The sequence below is a fragment of the Polypterus senegalus genome, chromosome 9 (genome assembly GCF_016835505.1).
Source record: "Polypterus senegalus isolate Bchr_013 chromosome 9, ASM1683550v1, whole genome shotgun sequence".
In the NCBI taxonomy this organism is placed as follows: Eukaryota; Metazoa; Chordata; class Cladistia; order Polypteriformes; family Polypteridae; genus Polypterus; species Polypterus senegalus.
In genome coordinates this window covers 36,772,032-36,789,778 of record NC_053162.1, presented here as the reverse complement: position 1 = coordinate 36,789,778, position 17,747 = coordinate 36,772,032, and the positions used below count along the sequence as shown (strand labels likewise).

The 17,747-nt window shown below is 39.5% G+C and overlaps 1 long non-coding RNA gene across 3 annotated transcripts in view; it reads left to right on the top strand.

Moving 5' to 3' along the window:
- LOC120535220 overlaps positions 1-15,976 on the top strand; it is a 78,387-nt gene extending 62,411 nt beyond the window's left edge. For all 3 annotated transcript variants that reach the window (XR_005634870.1, XR_005634872.1, XR_005634871.1), the window contains exons 5-7: positions 9,472-9,625; positions 15,013-15,177; positions 15,721-15,976. This is a non-coding gene — a long non-coding RNA (uncharacterized LOC120535220). The remainder of the gene's footprint in view (positions 1-9,471; positions 9,626-15,012; positions 15,178-15,720) is intronic.
- The last annotated feature ends 1,771 nt before the right edge of the window (positions 15,977-17,747 follow it).

Sequence of the window (17,747 nt, the reverse complement as noted above, 5' to 3'; positions counted from 1 at the left end):
TGTGTGTGCGTGTGTGTATGTGTGACAGAGAGAGACAGAGACAGTGAGTGTGTCACTGATCAGTACTGGATCACACTTTGTGTCCAGTGCTTCCATAATAGGCTCACAATCCCCACAACCGGAAACTGGTTAAACGTAGCTAACTGTTCTTAACTGTCACAGACTCACCGATACTAAATTAAGATCCATTCACACTTTTCCTAAATCTACATGTTTATAATACTTAAATCTTACTCATTAATTTATGATTTAAAACAATGCTTCTTTACAGGGATGTTTGGTTTCTTGTAGATCCATTGCTTAACAAAAAAACTTTTCATTCTGGGAAGGGTTCTCTGCATGTGAAATTGATCAGTTGGAATTTGAAGATGTTCCTAATATGAGGATAAAAGAGAAACATTTAAGTTATAGTAAGCTGTCTAACATGATGCTAACAGATCAAGAATACCTGTACTTAGTCTGTGTTGCTGTGTGCAGCCAGAGTCATTTTAAAATCATGAAGCCAATGTTATTTCACAAATCTATTATCATCTATTCTCAGTTATTTATGGTGCCTATTATGGACCTAAATAAATAAAAGATCTTTCTGGAGCCTTCAAATGGATGGTTCTCTTTGAAACACTGCAAAGAACCACTTTGGCACTTTCATTATTAAGATTCACGACAATTAAAACGTTTTACCCCATTCAATCAAATCCACTGACTGGCTCTGGCTCCGACAGAACAGATGAATTTAACGTTTTCATGCTGTAACAGTAAAATGTGGAAAAAATCTACCAGGGTGAATACTTTCATTTTAAATTCACATTCTATTATAATCCCATCTTCAAAGTAAAGTACTTATTTCAGATAAGGAAGACAGAATTGGGCACCTCTGCATCTTCATGCCAACCACGGCACTTTAACCTAATAATAAATACTGTCATTACACATTCAGCCATATTCTGAAGGAGTACATTGTCTGTTCAGATCACTTCTTCTTTTTTTAAAAAAAAAAAAAGAAAGAAAGAAAAGGATACTTTTGACTTTGCAGGTCCAGTCCCAGTGAGACACTATACAGATGTATTGCTGTTGGTATAAAGGAGCACCCAGCAGCGTGACTTGTCACAATTTTGCTGAATAATTCATTGGCTGAAAGTCCTAAGTGTTAGTGTGTGAGAGGAATGATGTGTAGCATTGTTCATAATGGCACTCAGTTTTGTTTTCATTCTCTTCTTTGCAAAGACCTCTAGAGGGTCCACAGTGTGTCCCATATATGTCTCTCTCCTTTTAATTAGCTTGTTGATTCAGTGGGTCTCTCTTGAAATGATGTTACCAGCCCAGCACACCACAGGGTAGAATATTGCACTGGCCATCACAGAGTTGCAGAAGATGTGAAGGACATCACTTCCCACATTAAAGTAATGCAGACTTCTAAAGAAGTCAAAGGATAGATAGATGGGAAACACACTATATAACAGATAGATAGATAGATAGATAGATAGATAGATAGATAGATAGATAGATAGATAGATAGATAGATAGATAGATAGATAGATAGATAGATAGATAGATAGATAGATAGATAGATAGATAGATAGATAGATAGATTGATGCTTAATTGATGTTCAAAAACTATTCACTTGCTCCAGAAGCAGCATAAAACATAAAAACAAAGGATGAGCAGTTTAGAAAGAGCAGACACTACATAAAGTAATTCAAGGCCAGAAAGACACGTGAAGTATAAAGATATAATAATTCAAAGAAATATTGTCCCTATGCCAATGTGCAGTTTTAATTGACTAGGATGAAGATGGGCCCAGTGGGGAGGCATTATATAATCTTAAGACTGTTGGCAAAAAAAAAGGCCCCGGTAACACTCCAGCACTCTACATGGTGGAGGGAGCAATTTTGTTAAAGGTTTTCCGATCATCCCATTTCCAGTGTGCCCAGAGTCAATCCTGTAATACTGTGGCCTTCCTGATCAGTTTATCGAGTGTTTGGCATCCCCTGAGCTGTTTTTATTCCCCCACTGACCAACCACAACATACAAAAATAAAATGACCTCTTATAGACATTAACAGGAGCTTGTCACATAGTTGTGTAAAGTGAAGATATTAATGACTTCATTTAAAAAGGAAACATGAATGAATTAGGGTGGCATGGTGGCGCAGTGGTAGCGCTGCTGCCTCGCAGTTAGGAGACCCGGGTTCGCTTCCCGGGTCCTCCCTGCGTGGAGTTTGCATGTTCTCCCCGTGTCTGCGTGAATTTCCTCCCACAATCCAAAGACATGCAGGTTAGGTGGATTGGTGATTCTAAATTGGCCCTAGTGTGTACTTGGTGTTTGTATGTGTCCTGCGGTGGGTTGGCACCCTGCCCAGGATTGGTTCCTGCCTTGTGCCCTGTGTTGGCTGGGATTGGCTCCAGCAGACCCCCGTGACCCTGTGTTCGGATTCAGCGGTTTAGGAAATGGATGGATGGATGGATGAATGAATTAATAATGAGTTGAGAAAGCTCATATAGTACGTGGTAGGCACTCCACAACCATCTCTAATCCTTTTGTTTTCAAGCATTACATCAGGCTGTTGAAGTCAAGCAGACAAGTCTTTCCAGCGTGTCTCAGCAGGGTATGGATGCTTCGGTTTGGCACAAATGGTGGGAATAGCTCTTGTTCTATCCACCCTATCTGAGCAACAGCAGATTCTGGTTTTACTGTTTAATGAAAATCACCTACTTGACCACTTTAATCTGCAGAACAAGCTTGTTGACTGCTGAAGCATTAATACATGCTTCCCATTCTTATCCCTACAGTGAATTTGCAGGGCAAGGGTGAGCATAAAAGTGTCAGCTCAGACCTCCATATTGCCCTCCTGAAGAGCTCATTGAGGCATTGAGAAATAATATTAACATTTTCAAGAGGCTGCTGTCTCGGCTGTGTCACACAAACGCCACTAATTACAGTTTTGTAATTTCCGACTGATTCTGCTTTCCATGCAAGTTGATGATGCTAGCACTGGAAACCTCAGAAGCATGCATCCAAGAGCACCATCTAGTTAGTGCATTTGAAAGTCTTTGGTTTATATGGACTTCATTTGAAATTAAGGGGACATTTAAGAAGGAAGTCTTATTGAATTTCATGACTTAAGCTGCATCTTACTACTATTCCAGGCAATCCACTTAATGTCAACCCCTGCTCTTGTTTTAACAAATGTTCCAGCACAGTAAGCCAAAAATAATACAGAAACAGTAAATGATACATATTTGTTTGCCTGCTTGCTGGCACCTGCATTTTTAAATATAACAATCCTGTGTTCATACTTTTATGCTTATGCTTGATTTGGACCAGCAGGTCACAGCTTGTTAAAATGTATTGTTGGCATTGCAAATTCTTCTCAGTTTCTTCCTTTATAACAAGCATCAGATGCCTCTCCCCACCATACCATGTTAATGTGTTAAGGTGTCACAGAAAATATATAGTTGGTGTGAACTGTATTAAATTAAATTATTTTGGCAGGCAGTAGGGGGCAGTTAAAAATGGATGAGTTCAAACTTGTTGTTAGTAACACAGGGTGGCAACTAGCAGTTTTATTTAGATTTCCACTTTGAAGATTTTCTATCTGAAATTATGGATGGACTGCATGAAGTTCAAAGTGCAGCTGCTACAACTCTTTCATAAGGACAAATGCAGTGTTCAGATCATACCATAGCCCAGTGTTTCTTGATTTTTATTTTCTCATGATCCAATCCTGTCCTACTCAGTGTCTTTGAGACCCTATCAAGAGAATTGCTGCCAACAGTCAAGGGTAGATCGGGGCAAGATCTCCCTTTGAGAAGGGGAGGTTAGTTCTGACCCCCTTGGAGAGTCGCAACACACAGTCATAGGTGGCGATGTGAGATCTTGCCCCACTTGGAGAGTCACCGCAGACAGTCATAGCGCATGGGTCTGTCCTCTTTGGAGAATCTCTGCAGACATCGGTAGCAGATCAATGCTGATTATTTAAACTGCCCATGGTGGTCTATCGCGAAACACTTCTCTAAATGTCTGTGGCCCATTCTAATTGAATACAACGGTGAGTCACAACCCAAAACCCAAACCCATATTTTTGAAAAACTATGCCATAGCTGGTTCAACTATAGTGACTTCCTGTCAGATTAAAAACATTATTTAAAATTGTGTAATGGACTTAACAACGCTCCATAATATCTAAAACTACTGCTAACCCACATCAACAACTAACATCTCCATTTGGACTCTGATCTGTGCGATTCCTTTTACTTTTTTGAACTCCCTTCCTTGACACAATGCCTATAAAAAGTATTCACCCACTTGGAGATTTTCACACAGCAACATTCAATCTCTGAAAATTTTAGTTGTCTTCCTTGGCACTGATCAACAGAATGTCAAAGTGAAAACAGACCTCTACAGAGTGGTCTAAAAACACAAAATAATCAAGTTAGCCTTTAGAAGATGTTCCTTTGGCAGCCACTACAGTCTTGAGTATCTTCTTTGCACTTCTCCACTCTGCCATTTGTCCCCATTCTTCATTGCCAAACTGCTCAAGCTCTCTCAGGTGTCTTGTTGCTTGTTAGTGAACAGCCTTTTTTCAAGTCAAGCCACTAATTCCCATTTGGATTTAGACCTAGACTCTTATTCGGCCACTCCAGGAAGTTAGCATTGTTGTTTTTAAGCCATTCCTGTGTAGCTTTGGCTTTATGTTTGGGGTCATTGTCTTGCTGGTTTCTTGTAAAGTGCATTAGGCTTCCTCCAGGGTTTAACAGGATTTTGCTGCATTCATTTTAACTAAGAAGCAGTAAAACTTCTGGTCAAGGCTTTGGTCTTGTCATATGTGAACCCATGTTGGCAGGAGTATCAGCGTGTGCTAAGAAGCAGCTGCAGATTATTCTGTTCAATCAGATGAGGTGGGCACATGGCACTCCTCTTTTCAGATCACTACATTGGCTCCATATAGCAGCACTTGTTAAGTTCAAATCTTTGATGCTCTCTTTCAGAGTAGTCAGTGAGTTAGCAACTATACATATGGAGACACTTGTGAGGTTCTGTGCTTCTTCTTGACCACTCTGGTCTGGTGTTGTACAGCATATGGTGATGCCACCTCTGTGTGGAATTAAATCTCAAACCAGATTCTTTTCCTGTGTAGCTTTTACATGGTTGAATGAGCTGTCCACCTTCATTCATAATTCTGACTCCCTCAATGTGTTTAAGAAGCAATTAAAACCTCTCTTTTTTGGTGAATTTCCATCTGGCAGTAGCTGTTAGGTATTGTAACCTAGGGATTGTAACGTGCTTTCATTTTTTCTGAGTATTTCACTTGTGATGATCTATTTTGTAACCTTGTCGTGTAACACTAAAACAGTCCCCCAGACTGATATTTACTCAGTTATGTTGACCTATTTTGTAAGTCTCCTTATATAAATGTAAATAAACGTAAATATAAGTGTAAGGCAATGAGCTTTAAATAACTGGTTTGTCAGTTCAATTCGTGCTGTGCGACCTTGAGTAAGTCATTTAACTTCCATTTCTTCGAATTGTAAAATATATAAGCAAACAATTGTACTGTATTTGACCTTGTAAGTTGCAGTAGAAAAGGTGTCAGCCAAACATCCATCCATCCATTATCCAACCTGCTATATCCTAACTACAGGGTCACGGGGTCTGCTGGAGCCAGTCCCAGCCAACACCGGGCACAATGCAGGAAACAAACACACACACACACCAAGCGCACACTAGGGACAATTTAGAATCACCAATGCACCGAACCTGCATGTCTTTGGACTGTGGGAGGAAACCAGAACACCCGGAAGAAACCCACGCAGACACAGGGAGAACATGCAAACGTTAGCCAAACATACAATGCTAAATATTATTATAGTTAATAATAAATGTTATAGTTAATTTTAGGGTTGTACCATTTATTACCCATAATTTTATTACCATGTTGTTGCTACTTAATTTAAGTTCCTTATGTTGGAATTTGTAAGCCTACCTTTGTTGTCTGTTTTCATGAACTTGACAGTTTTAAAATGCTTTAGTTAAAACATTTAGGAAGTAAATAGTAATAAAAAGTGCACTATCATTTAAAATATCTGTGAACATTTGCTTTTGCCTTCCTCCGCTGCTCCAAGGGGTTGTGTTTGAATACCAGGCCAGTCCCTATGTCCAGTGGACTAGATAGATAGATAAATAGATAGACAGACAGACAGACCCAGGCCAGCAACTACAAAAAAAGGCCTATACAGTATATCCATCCATTTTCCAACCCGCTGAATCTGAACAGAGGGTCATGGGGGTCTGCTGGAGCCAATCCCAGCCAACACAGGGCACAAGGCAGGAACCAATCCTGGGCAGGGTGCCAACCCACCGCAGGACACACACAAACACACCCACACACCAAGCACACACTAGGGCCAATGTAGAATCGCCAATCCACCTAACCTGCATGTCTTTGGATTGTGGGAGGAAACCGGAGTGCCTGGAGGAAACCCATGCAGACACGGGGAGAACATGCAAACTCCATGCAGGGAGGACCCGGGAAGCAAACCCAGGCCTCCTAACTGCGAGGCAGCAGCGCTACCATTGCGCCACCGTGCCGCCCTCCCTATACAGTATATACTACTGAAAAATAGCATTTTGTAATGTGACACAAAGTAACGTTAGTCCTATAAGATATTTTAAATAACACTAGTTACATAAGAACATAAGAAATATGGCAAATGAGAGGAGACCATTCAGTCCATCAGGCTTGTTTGTTTAGCTAATAGCTAAGCTGTCCCAAGATTCACTACAATTAAAATTCTTTATCCCATGTTTTTCAACTTCAAAGTAAAGTACAGTATTTATTTCAGATAAGGAAGATAGAATTGGGCATCTCTGCGACTTCATGCCAGCCAAGGCACTTTAACCTAATAATAAATACTGTCATTACACATTCAGTCATATTCTGAATGAGAACATTGTCTGTTCAGATCACTTATTTCTTAGATAGATAGATAGATAGATAGATAGATAGATAGATAGATAGATAGATAGATAGATAGATAGATAGATAGATAGATAGATAGATAGATAGATTAAAAGATTTGATCTCATGAGGAAATTTGGCTTTTTACATAATATCTTTAAATGAATAAATATATAAATAGATGGACAAATATATATATTTACCAACACACTATGGTCTGAACATACACCAGAATTGTTAAATAGGAAGAAAATTTTAAAAAGAAAGAAAGAAAGAAAAGGAAACTTCTGACTTGGCAGGTCCAGTCCTAGTGAGACACTATACAGACATATTGCTGTTGGTATAAAGGAGCACCCAGCAGTGCTTCTTGTCACAATTTTGCCGAATAATTCATTGGCTGAAAGTCCTCAATGTTAGTGTGTGAAAGGAATGATATGCAGCATTGTTCATAATGGCACTCAGTTTTGTTTTCATTCTCTTCTTCACTACGACCTCCAGAGGGTCCTCAGTGCATCCCATATTTGTCTCTGCCCTTTTAATTAGCTTGTAGATTCAGTAGTGCATCTCTTGAAATGATGTTACCAGCCCAGAACACCACAGCGTAGAAAATCTCACTGGCCATCACAGAGTTTCAGAAGATGTGAAGGATGTCAAATCCCACATTAAAGGAATGCAGACTTCTAAGGAAGAAGAGTCTGCTCTGCACTTATAATGATCCTCTGTGTTCCGAGACCATTCCAACCTGCCATCGATATGGACCCCAAGTACTTGTAGGAGTGGACTAGTTCTGCATCGAATCCCTTAATAGTGACAAGATATGGAGGCTCTTTGTTGCTGCAAAAGTCAGTAAACAGTTCCTTGGTTTTGCTGATGTTAAGTTACAGGCAATTCAATGTTCTCCTCTCCTTTGCGTCATCCCCTTTATCAATACATCGCACAAGTGCAGAATCATCTGGGAATTTCTCCACATGACTTGACCTGTCGTTATATTTGTAGTCAGAGGTGTGCAGAGTGCGGAGTAAAGCAGACTGGCCTGTTCCTTGTGGTGGTCCAGCCCTAGAGCCTCACGGAGAGCCCATTATCCAGGACACTATCAACTCATCCACTTGCATATCTATGAGTTTACCCCTTAACAGGGATGGATGGTATTGAAGGAACTGGAGAAATCAATTAACTTAAGCATCATAGTGCTACCAGCTTTGTCCAGGTAGGAATAAGCCTCATGGAAAAGATAAACAATTGCATCCTCCACTCCAATCACTGTCTTATAGGCACACTGCAGTCAGTGCAGATGATCTACCACAACTGGAGTCATATAGTCCAGGACTAGTCTCTCAAATGTGTTCATGATGTCAGACGCCATTACCACTGGTCTGTAGTCAGCATGAGTTCTGTCCAAATACTTTGCTTTCCTCCTGCAACCCATTGGCATGCAGGTTAGTTGGAATGGCGTATCTAAAATGACCTGGAGTGAATGAGCACAAATGTGTATTTTAGTCTTCCCTGCCATGGACTGGCATCCTATGTAAGGTTGGTTCCTGTTTTAAACACAATAGTTCCCAGAATAGGCTCTGTCTCTCAGTAATGGAGAAAAGGGGTAACTTAGGAAGCAACTTAAAAGAAAAACGAAACAGCACTTAAGTACTTGGCCCTGTGATGAATAGGCACCCCATCCAGGGTTGGTTCATATTTTACATTAAGGCTGCATGCCTGGATTGTGTGAATCCAGTAAATTGACAGATGGATTAATTTGCTTAGGTGTGATGTGTTTAATACATAATGAAATGAAAGTGAAAAAGAAAAATGTATCAAGTTAGCAAAATATACTGAAAACACACAAGTTTGACTTCAATAACAAGGTAAATGTATATCATAGAATATAAAATGTTTACTTTATGGTCAGGTTTTTTCCAAATATTAAAGATATCAATAATTTGCAGGAAGACATTGAGGAGCTATCTGGTAAGGTCAGAAGTCAGCTTTTCATACACCGGCTGGGCTAATGCCAGGTGTGATTTAATAGATTATAGCACATTTGGGCGATTGCTGAGGTGATGAACACCTTTATATCGCCAGCTGGAATCCATGATTTGAAATGACTTCTGTACCCCCAGTGCCTCATCCCTGTTTAGAGGAGCTCAGGAAAGCATTTCCATTCAGTTCATATGAGATCTGAACTAAGCAGGGATACTTAGCCTCTCACTTTTCGAATACTATCCCTGACTCCTTGTAAATGTTATTTCTATGTGAAGAAATAATGGCTGTCTGTTGCTTGCTTCTTCCCTTTTTTCTGGATACTTTGAGACCTGTTTGTTTGTTTTCCTGTTGAACAAAGAGGGTGCCATCCCTGTTAAACCTGTAAGATAGGCTTAGTTTAAAGGTGTCTGCATTGCTTTCTACAGGTCGACAGGGTGTCACCCTCAAGTCCCATAAGGGTTCAGCCGTGGAGCTCATGGCGCTGGCAGTGCCTTTGTAGACGACTCAGAGGCTTCTATCTGCATTGATTTTCCAGATGAAGATGAGGACAGTGATCTCGCTAAGGTGCAAGACTGGCTTTCCTTGGATCCATCAGCTGAGGCGATAAGAGAAGAGAAGGCAAAGAAAGATGAAACAGCTGACAGAAGTGTAGCTGCACTGCAGCACGAGTGATCTCGCAGGCAGATAAGGTGGGTGATAGACAATGCCTGATGTAAAATTCCTTCTCATCTTGCCTGATTTGTATTCATAGATTTCATCTGATATACACTACACTTCTACTCACATTGCATACTTCCTTCTAATGAACTCTTTTGTTTTCTTCTTTCATACAGAGCCCTTTCTTCCTAAATATTTACCGCTTTGTTCTTTCACTAACTGATGCCTCTGATCACTTAAAATAAAAACACTCAGCTAAAATTATCCTTCCTTCATCTTTACTAATTCTTCACAATCAGGCTTGTTGGCCAGATTTTAATTCTTTGTTTGTTTGTTTGTTTTTTTCTTTTTATTCTTTCTCCTCCTGCTCTTTGTTTAATGCTTAATTAGTATTTCATTCTTGAAATACTCCTATAAAAATAACAGCCTTCTTGATTGTCATGTTGTTTCAGTTGATCATAATTCATTTTGGAAAGCATCTCCTCTGGTGCATCTTTACCATCTAATTGCATATACAGTTCAAAAGAGTAGTGAAATATATTAAAGGAATTAGATGGTATAATAAAGGGAGGAAAGATAGCTTAAGAGTAACAAAGACAGACAGAGCAGATGAAGGAAAGAGGTAGAAAATATTGCAGAAGAGTTTATGTGGTAAAAAAATATAAACATCAAAGTTAAATTAAGACAATTGTATTTAACAGCAATGATGAAGAATTGATTGATGAAAAATACAGGATTGAATGACAAATTATAATTTGTATAAATTTGGATTACTGGTTAGTGAGGTGTAGAGCCTGTGAGTGTACCCTGATGTATGAGGTGACATGTCCAGGGTCAGCTCCCATTTTGCGTCCAGTCCTTCTGGAATAGGTATAAGCTTCATAGGAACTAGAATTGAATAAACTGTGAGGGTTTCAAAATAATTCAGAAACAAAATCATCATCGTCATACATTTAGAGGTTACTATTCCTAATCAGCAGGGTTGAGTCTTTACCATGAATCCGTCTTCTCCAGTCATTTCTGTCTTCACATCACTTTCTTTCATGTCTTTCAGTTTTAAGTCAGCATTTCGTACCTCCTTCCAGGTTTTTTAGACCTGCCTTTGGACCGGCTTCTGGTAAATTGGAAGATCATGGCCGTCTTGATCCACTTGTCTTCATCTTTGCACGTGTCCAAACTAACACAAGTGACTTTTACTTTTTTTTTTCTGCACCTTCTCCCACATTAAACATGATTCATTCTGTGCTCTCTCATTGATGCTTCATCAATCCACCAGAGCATTCTCTTCTCCATTTGCTGTATAGCCGTAACTTCCTCACCCTTCATGGCCCGTATCTCACAAGCATACAGCCTGCCTGGCCGTACACATGCTTTGTAAACTACACCTTTTTTTGTAGAGATACTCCTTTGGCTAGAAGCTCTCCAGAAAGTTCTGTAATCTTTGCCGATGTGAATCTTATTCTTGCTGCAACGGCATTTGTACATCACATCCCCCTACTGCAGTCAGAGTGTCCCCAAGATAACAGAAGGTATCACAGATTTCATAGTTTTGTCCATCAAGGTCGAGCTATGTGATTTTTGGCCTTTCTTTCAGATCACATTTACTCAGCTTGCATACAAAACAACTGGCTTCTTTTCCCAGGGCTACTTTGGTTCCACTGCACCTGACATGCCCCCCAGCTCCATTTCAACCATGAATCATGTCTTCTGAAGTGAATTATTGTAAAGATCGGTCTGAGGATTTGGGTGTACAGCGTTGCACTCAATCTTGACCATGGCTACCTGGTGATCAAGGGCACAACCCTGGGCTGAACCCCAGACCAATGTCTGTATGGTAATCAGGGGTGTCAATTTTGCAAAAAAAAAATATTTTTACAAATATCATTTTGGGACTTGGAACGTTGATCCACTCAATGTGCTAGAGAAGAGAAGAGTAGATGTTTACTGCCTTGAAGAAGACAGGTGGACGAATACGTATTGAAAAACGTTAAAGAATTTAGAAAAAAATTAATAAATTAAACAGAGCATGTTGTCAGCTTATTCTGTAATGAATTAGATATGTCCCACTTGAATTAAAACACATAAAAGGGTGTTGCATTAAAAGTCTATAACCATTTATCATGAAACTCTGCATTCAGTTTTGTTCTCACATTTTAAGGCTGTGGATGAAAGCTTGATTGTCACTGGGGATAATTCAAGGGTGCATCACTTAGAACCAAAGGAGACAATCGAGGTTATCCTTTGAGTGAGGAAAGTAATAGCAGCTGTTTTGGAGGTTCAGAAGGGATGATTATACCACGTATGTATACCACATTAAAGCTGTCAACTCAAATCTTTACATTCAAACTCTTACAAAGTTGCTGAAGCATTTAAGAAGACCTCACACGCTGGTTTCTAGGACCCTCCTTCAACACAGCAATTCACAACCACACCCAGGTTTGCAAACACAAAATTCAGATGGTTCTTCTTCTTCAGCCAACCTACAGCCCAGATCTTGTAGTCTCATATTTTCGAAGATACCAAGCTTTAGGATAGTTTTGGGAGTGATGATGTGGTTATAGAACTAGAGAAGAGTGCAGGATCTGGACCAGTGAAAAAAGAGGATGTGTGCATTTGGGTCTCATTGGCCAGAGGTTGTTGAGGTTGATGGATACTATGTAGTCAAAATGAGAATCGTATCAAAAACATCAGTTAGCCTATGGCTATGTTTAAACAATTCTACTGTATAATAACTTACTAGCAATAAACATCATTCTGCAAAACATTTCAGCAATCCGTACAATTAAAACATGGAAATATGTTTATATAGAAAGTGTGGAGAAATAAACAGACAAAGAAACAGATTAAGGGTTGGGGGAATTCCCCGTATAATGTTTGTGGGTCCAGGCAGTCCATTGTGACTGATACTGCGGTCAAACGATGCAAAAATCATACAACGGACAACCAAAACAATCTTCAACATGCTTTTATGGATTAGTGGCAGGAAGTAAGGATGACTGAGGAAATGGGGATGACGTTGAGAGTGAGCGATGGAGATGACTTCATCGTCGGGAGCCGGAAACAAGGTCATCACAATGGGACCAGAGGTGAAGTTAGTAGTGCAGGGCGGAAATGTCACGTGGTGAGTGAGATCTAGAAGTGAAGTCTTCGACAGGCTGGTGGACTTCCAAAAGTTTCGTTCTCTAATCCTCTGTTTTTCTAGTAAAGAAGGGAGAAAGGCATTAGTACTTCGTGCTACATTCCCATCTTTTGTTCTTTCACGCTCCGTCGGGCCCGTTGACTGCCCCCTAATTGCGCGTGTGTGACAAGAGTTAATAAAGAATATTGTCATTACATTTACAGGGGGTCATCTCAAAGTTAGCGTTCATATTGCGATTTCCACAATATGACTTACATTATTGAAATCCACTGTATTCAGGTAACAGTTGCATCCATGCTATCAGCCTCATTTATGTATGTTCATAATCCAGTGAGAGAAAATGCCAGAAAAGGACACGTTCAATTGAACCACATGCTTTTATTAAATGTCTTATGAAGCTTAAAAAATTAAGGGTAACACTTCAGTTTAGCTACAGGAAAAATGCATCTTCTGTTATGTAACAATACCTTAACAAAAGTCTTCTCTTGGTCTTCATATCCTTTATAAACCATCACTAGCTGGGTTATTCACCTCTGTGCAGTGCGGCATATTGGATTGATGTTAAAATTACTTGTTATTATGAAAGATTCACAGATCTCATACTAAATATGTAATATCAAGGGAAATGTGTCACATGTGTCAGTTAAGACAATTAAGACACCTCAGACCACACCAAAGTGAAGTTTGGTTAGAAGGTCACATTGCAGAGATGAACAAACATTTTACTGATGCTTTGTAAGTGTTACGGAGACCCAAAGAAATGTTTGCTGAGATCTTGTTGAAAGTAAATGAGTAGTAGATATATTTTCACAGTACCAAAACTAAAGTGTTATCAATTAATGAAATTTTCACCTTGACTTTTGCAAGCATATATCAGATAATGGTTAAAGATGGGAACACAGACATTGTTGGTCAATGTCATATTGTTTTCACATTCAACTGCAACTGTCAAGAAGACATAAATAAAACATGGAGATTGTCAGAAAACATGTGATGTGACAATCGGAGAAGTGAGCCTTGATATTTTACAGGGGGGGATGTTCATTATGTCTGGACATAACATAACCTCATATTATCAAGCCAGCTTAATCCAATTTAGGGTCACATAAGCTTGAGGCCTACTCTGGCAACACTGGGTGCAAGGCAGGTGCCAGCCCTGAACAGGGCACCAGTCTAAGGCAGAAATGACTCACACTTAGTCTGGAATCACCAGGTTAACGTAAGGAGGAGGTTGGGAGCAAGTGCATGTGCAATCCGGCTGCACCCACTACATCACCCGAATTGAGATCTAAGTGTAGCTTTGCAACAGGTGACACCTCAGCACCACACTGAACAGGGTGAGGATTTTTACAGTAGCTGAAGTGCCAATCCTGCCATCAACCCCTGAGTTTTCACTGTAAGTTGGAGGACCTGCTTACAGGGCTGGATGGAGATTAACGTCATACCCAGGACAGAACAATTGCAAGTTAAGGGCCCAATGGAGTAGAGTCACTTTTGTTGTTTATGGGATTCGAACTGGCAATCCTTCTGATTGCCCGCACAGATCCCTAGCCTCAGGGCCACCACTCCGCCTACTCAGTTAGGCTGACCACTCTGTTAACCTAAGCTTCAAACACTTATAGCTATAGGAGGAAAATCAGTGTACTCAGTGGAAGACCCCACACAGAAATAAGAAGAACATGTAAACTGAACATAGGAATCAAAGCCAAGGAGCTGTATTTGTGATGGTGCAGTGCACAACCATGCTGCTTTCAAGCTTCTAGAACAAAAATAAAATAATAGTAAAAATAAATGTTGTAGTATATTTGATTGGCAAGTAATATTTGATAATCATATCTTTAAGTAATATACTTATTACATTTTGTAGGACACATGTACATTTGGTTCTTTCTCAAATGCTTTTATCAAAAGCAAACAGAACATTTGAAGATTAGAACAATCTGGACAAGTACAGGCCATTCAGCCCCAAAGCTTGCCAGTCCTATCCAATTAATTCTTCTAAAATAACATCAAGTCTAGTATAAAATAATAATGATTCTAAAGTCAATGAAGATACAGTATATACAAAGACACATGTTCATTACCAGTATATCTAAGGGATTATAAATAAGGTGCAAAAATGTAAAAATTGTATGGTGAATAAAAACACCAATGCTGCTAGTATCTGTATTAGAATCTAAAATGCTACTTTTGTAAAATATAATGGATTTAATTGCATGTAATTTTGAGAAAGTGCTACACTTCTGACTTCAAGAAACGCTCATTTTTATCCTTCCTTAGGATTTAAGAGCCTCATATTCAAGTCACTTGGACAATGTCTTCCTTCAACACTCATGGCGGCTGTGAATTTGTGCACAAAGTGACCACTTTATTTGTTAAGCCTGTCTAATAGCAGGTTATTCACCAGTTTTCTTGATGTGGTTATGAACTCAACAAGGAATCAAGGTGGGTTGAATCCAATGTGTCAAATACTTTATCCATAATTTCTTGTTCCAACTCATCCTATGGAAAATTAGTTGGCCATTATGGTGACATCAAGCTGAGGTCAGTATCAGATTAATGAGTCCATACCATGGATCTTTTACCTTAGTGGTATGAAATATTATAACACAGCACTAAATGTATTATCTTGTGTGCCATAAAGTTGGTAACAATATTCAGATAATTGGGTAATGTTTTTGCAGTTTGACTACTTTGAGTGTTTGTGTTCTTTAGACCACTGGAACTCACTTGAGTCTTTGGATGTCATGCCATATATGTGACTAGGTTCCTTGAAATTTGAACACTCTTATTAATCTTTCAGTCCCACTGTTATACTTAGCTGTTAATTGACTGATGTCATATGGCTTGTCGGTTTTACTGAATAATTTGTTATCCTCCATCTCTCCAATGGTTTATTTTCAACACCAGACCACTGTTGGCTGAATATTTCTTTGGTTGTGCACTATGCTTATTATACCCATGACACTGATGATGTTCTCTTGGCAGCTGACGAGCTGAATGGCAGAGCTGTCAAAAGAGAAAGAGAAAATTAAGGTGGAAGGAATGGTCTCTACACGGCTGTGTTCAAGAGTGGAAGCTGCTAGTCCATCAGTACTGGCTGAGGTGGCGGATCAGAAGGATATGGTGGGCTGTGTCCGTTGGATGTCTGAGGTCCTGATGAGGATCGGGAAAAAGAGTAAGAAAGGAGAACACGTGTGATTTACCTTTAGGTATTAGATTGTAACCTATGTATTGGTTTGCATATTGGATATTAAACATCCAGGAACACTATTTTTTTAACATTTTATTGAATTTATTAAAAGCAAGTAACATTCCATACAAACAAGTCATACTTAACAAAACTAAATCCAATTGATTCCCAGTCTATATGTTAAAAGTAAAGGCAATCAAAGTTTGTTTGTCCTTCTCCACTTTAAATCCATGTGGGAGTCCATCAAAAACAGCTGCTAATGGGTTAGGAGGGATTGTGACACCAAGGCTGTCTGAAAACCATTTAAAGATTTTGGTCCAGAATGATGTTAATTTGGTGCACATTCAAAACATGGCTAAGCGAGGCTGGAGTTCAATTGCAACGTTTGCAGGTTGGATCTTGCCCTGGAACATTTTGGACAATTTTAAACAAGATAGATGTGCTTAAAAAAAATTTTAAGTTGAATAATTATATGCTTTGCGCATATGGAGCGTGAGTGAATTCTGTGCTTGGCTGCCCTCAATTCTGTTTTTGAAATGTTGAGTAAGAGATCCTTTTCCCACTGTAGTCTAGGAATGGAACACTGATTTTGATTTTATGGATTATTTATTTATTGTTTGGAGATTTGCTCTGTTTTGCACATTGTTGACACTACAGTGGTGTGAAAAACTATTTGCCCCCTTCCTGATTTCTTATTCTTTTGCATGTTTGTCACACAAAATGTTTCTGATCATCAAACACATTTAACCATTAGTCAAATATAACACAAGTAAACACAAAATTCAGTTTTTAAATGATGGTTTTTATTATTTAGGGAGAAAAAAAATCCAAACCTACATGGCCCTGTGTGAAAAAGTAATTGCCCCCTTTGTTAAAAAATAACTTAACTGTAGTGTACCACACCTGAGTTCAATTTCCGTAGCCACCCCCAGGCCTGATTACTGCCACACCTGTTTCAATCAAGAAATCACTTAAATAGGAGCTGCCTGACACAGAGAAGTAGACCAAAAGCACCTCAAAAGCTAGACATCATGCCAAGATCCAAAGAAATTCAGGAACAAATGAGAACAGAAGTAATTGAGACCTATCAGTCTGGTAAAAGTTATAAAGCCATTTCTAAAGCTTTGGGACTCCAGCGAACCACAGTGAGAGCCATTATCCACAAATGGCAAAAACATGGAACAGTGGTGAACCTTCCCAGGAGTGGCCGGCCGACCAAAATTACCCCAAGAGCGCAGAGACGACTCATCCGAGAGGTCACAAAAGACCCCGGGACAACATCTAAAGAACTGCAGGCCTCACTTGCCTCAATTAAGCTCAGTGTTCACGACTCCACCATAAGAAAGAGACTAGGCAAAAACGGCCTGCATGGCAGATTTCCAAGACGCAAACCACTGTTAAGCAAAAGGAACATTAGGGCTCGTCTCAATTTTCCTAAGAAACATCTCAATGATTGCCAAGACTTTTGGGAAAATACCTTGTGGACTGATGAGACAAAAGTTGAACTTTTTGGAAGGCAAATGTCCCGTTACATCTGGCGTAAAAGGAACACAGCATTTCAGAAAAAGAACATCATACCAACAGTAAAATATGGTGGTGGTAGTGTGATGGTCTGGGGTTGTTTTGCTGCTTCAGGACCTGGAAGGCTTGCTGTGATAGATGGAATCATGAATTCTACTGTCTACCAAAAATCCTGAAGGAGAATGTCCGCCATCTGTTCGTCAACTCAAGCTGAAGCGATCTTGGGTGCTGCAACAGGACAATGACCCAAAACACACCAGCAAATCCACCTCTGAATGGCTGAAGAAAAACAAAATGAAGA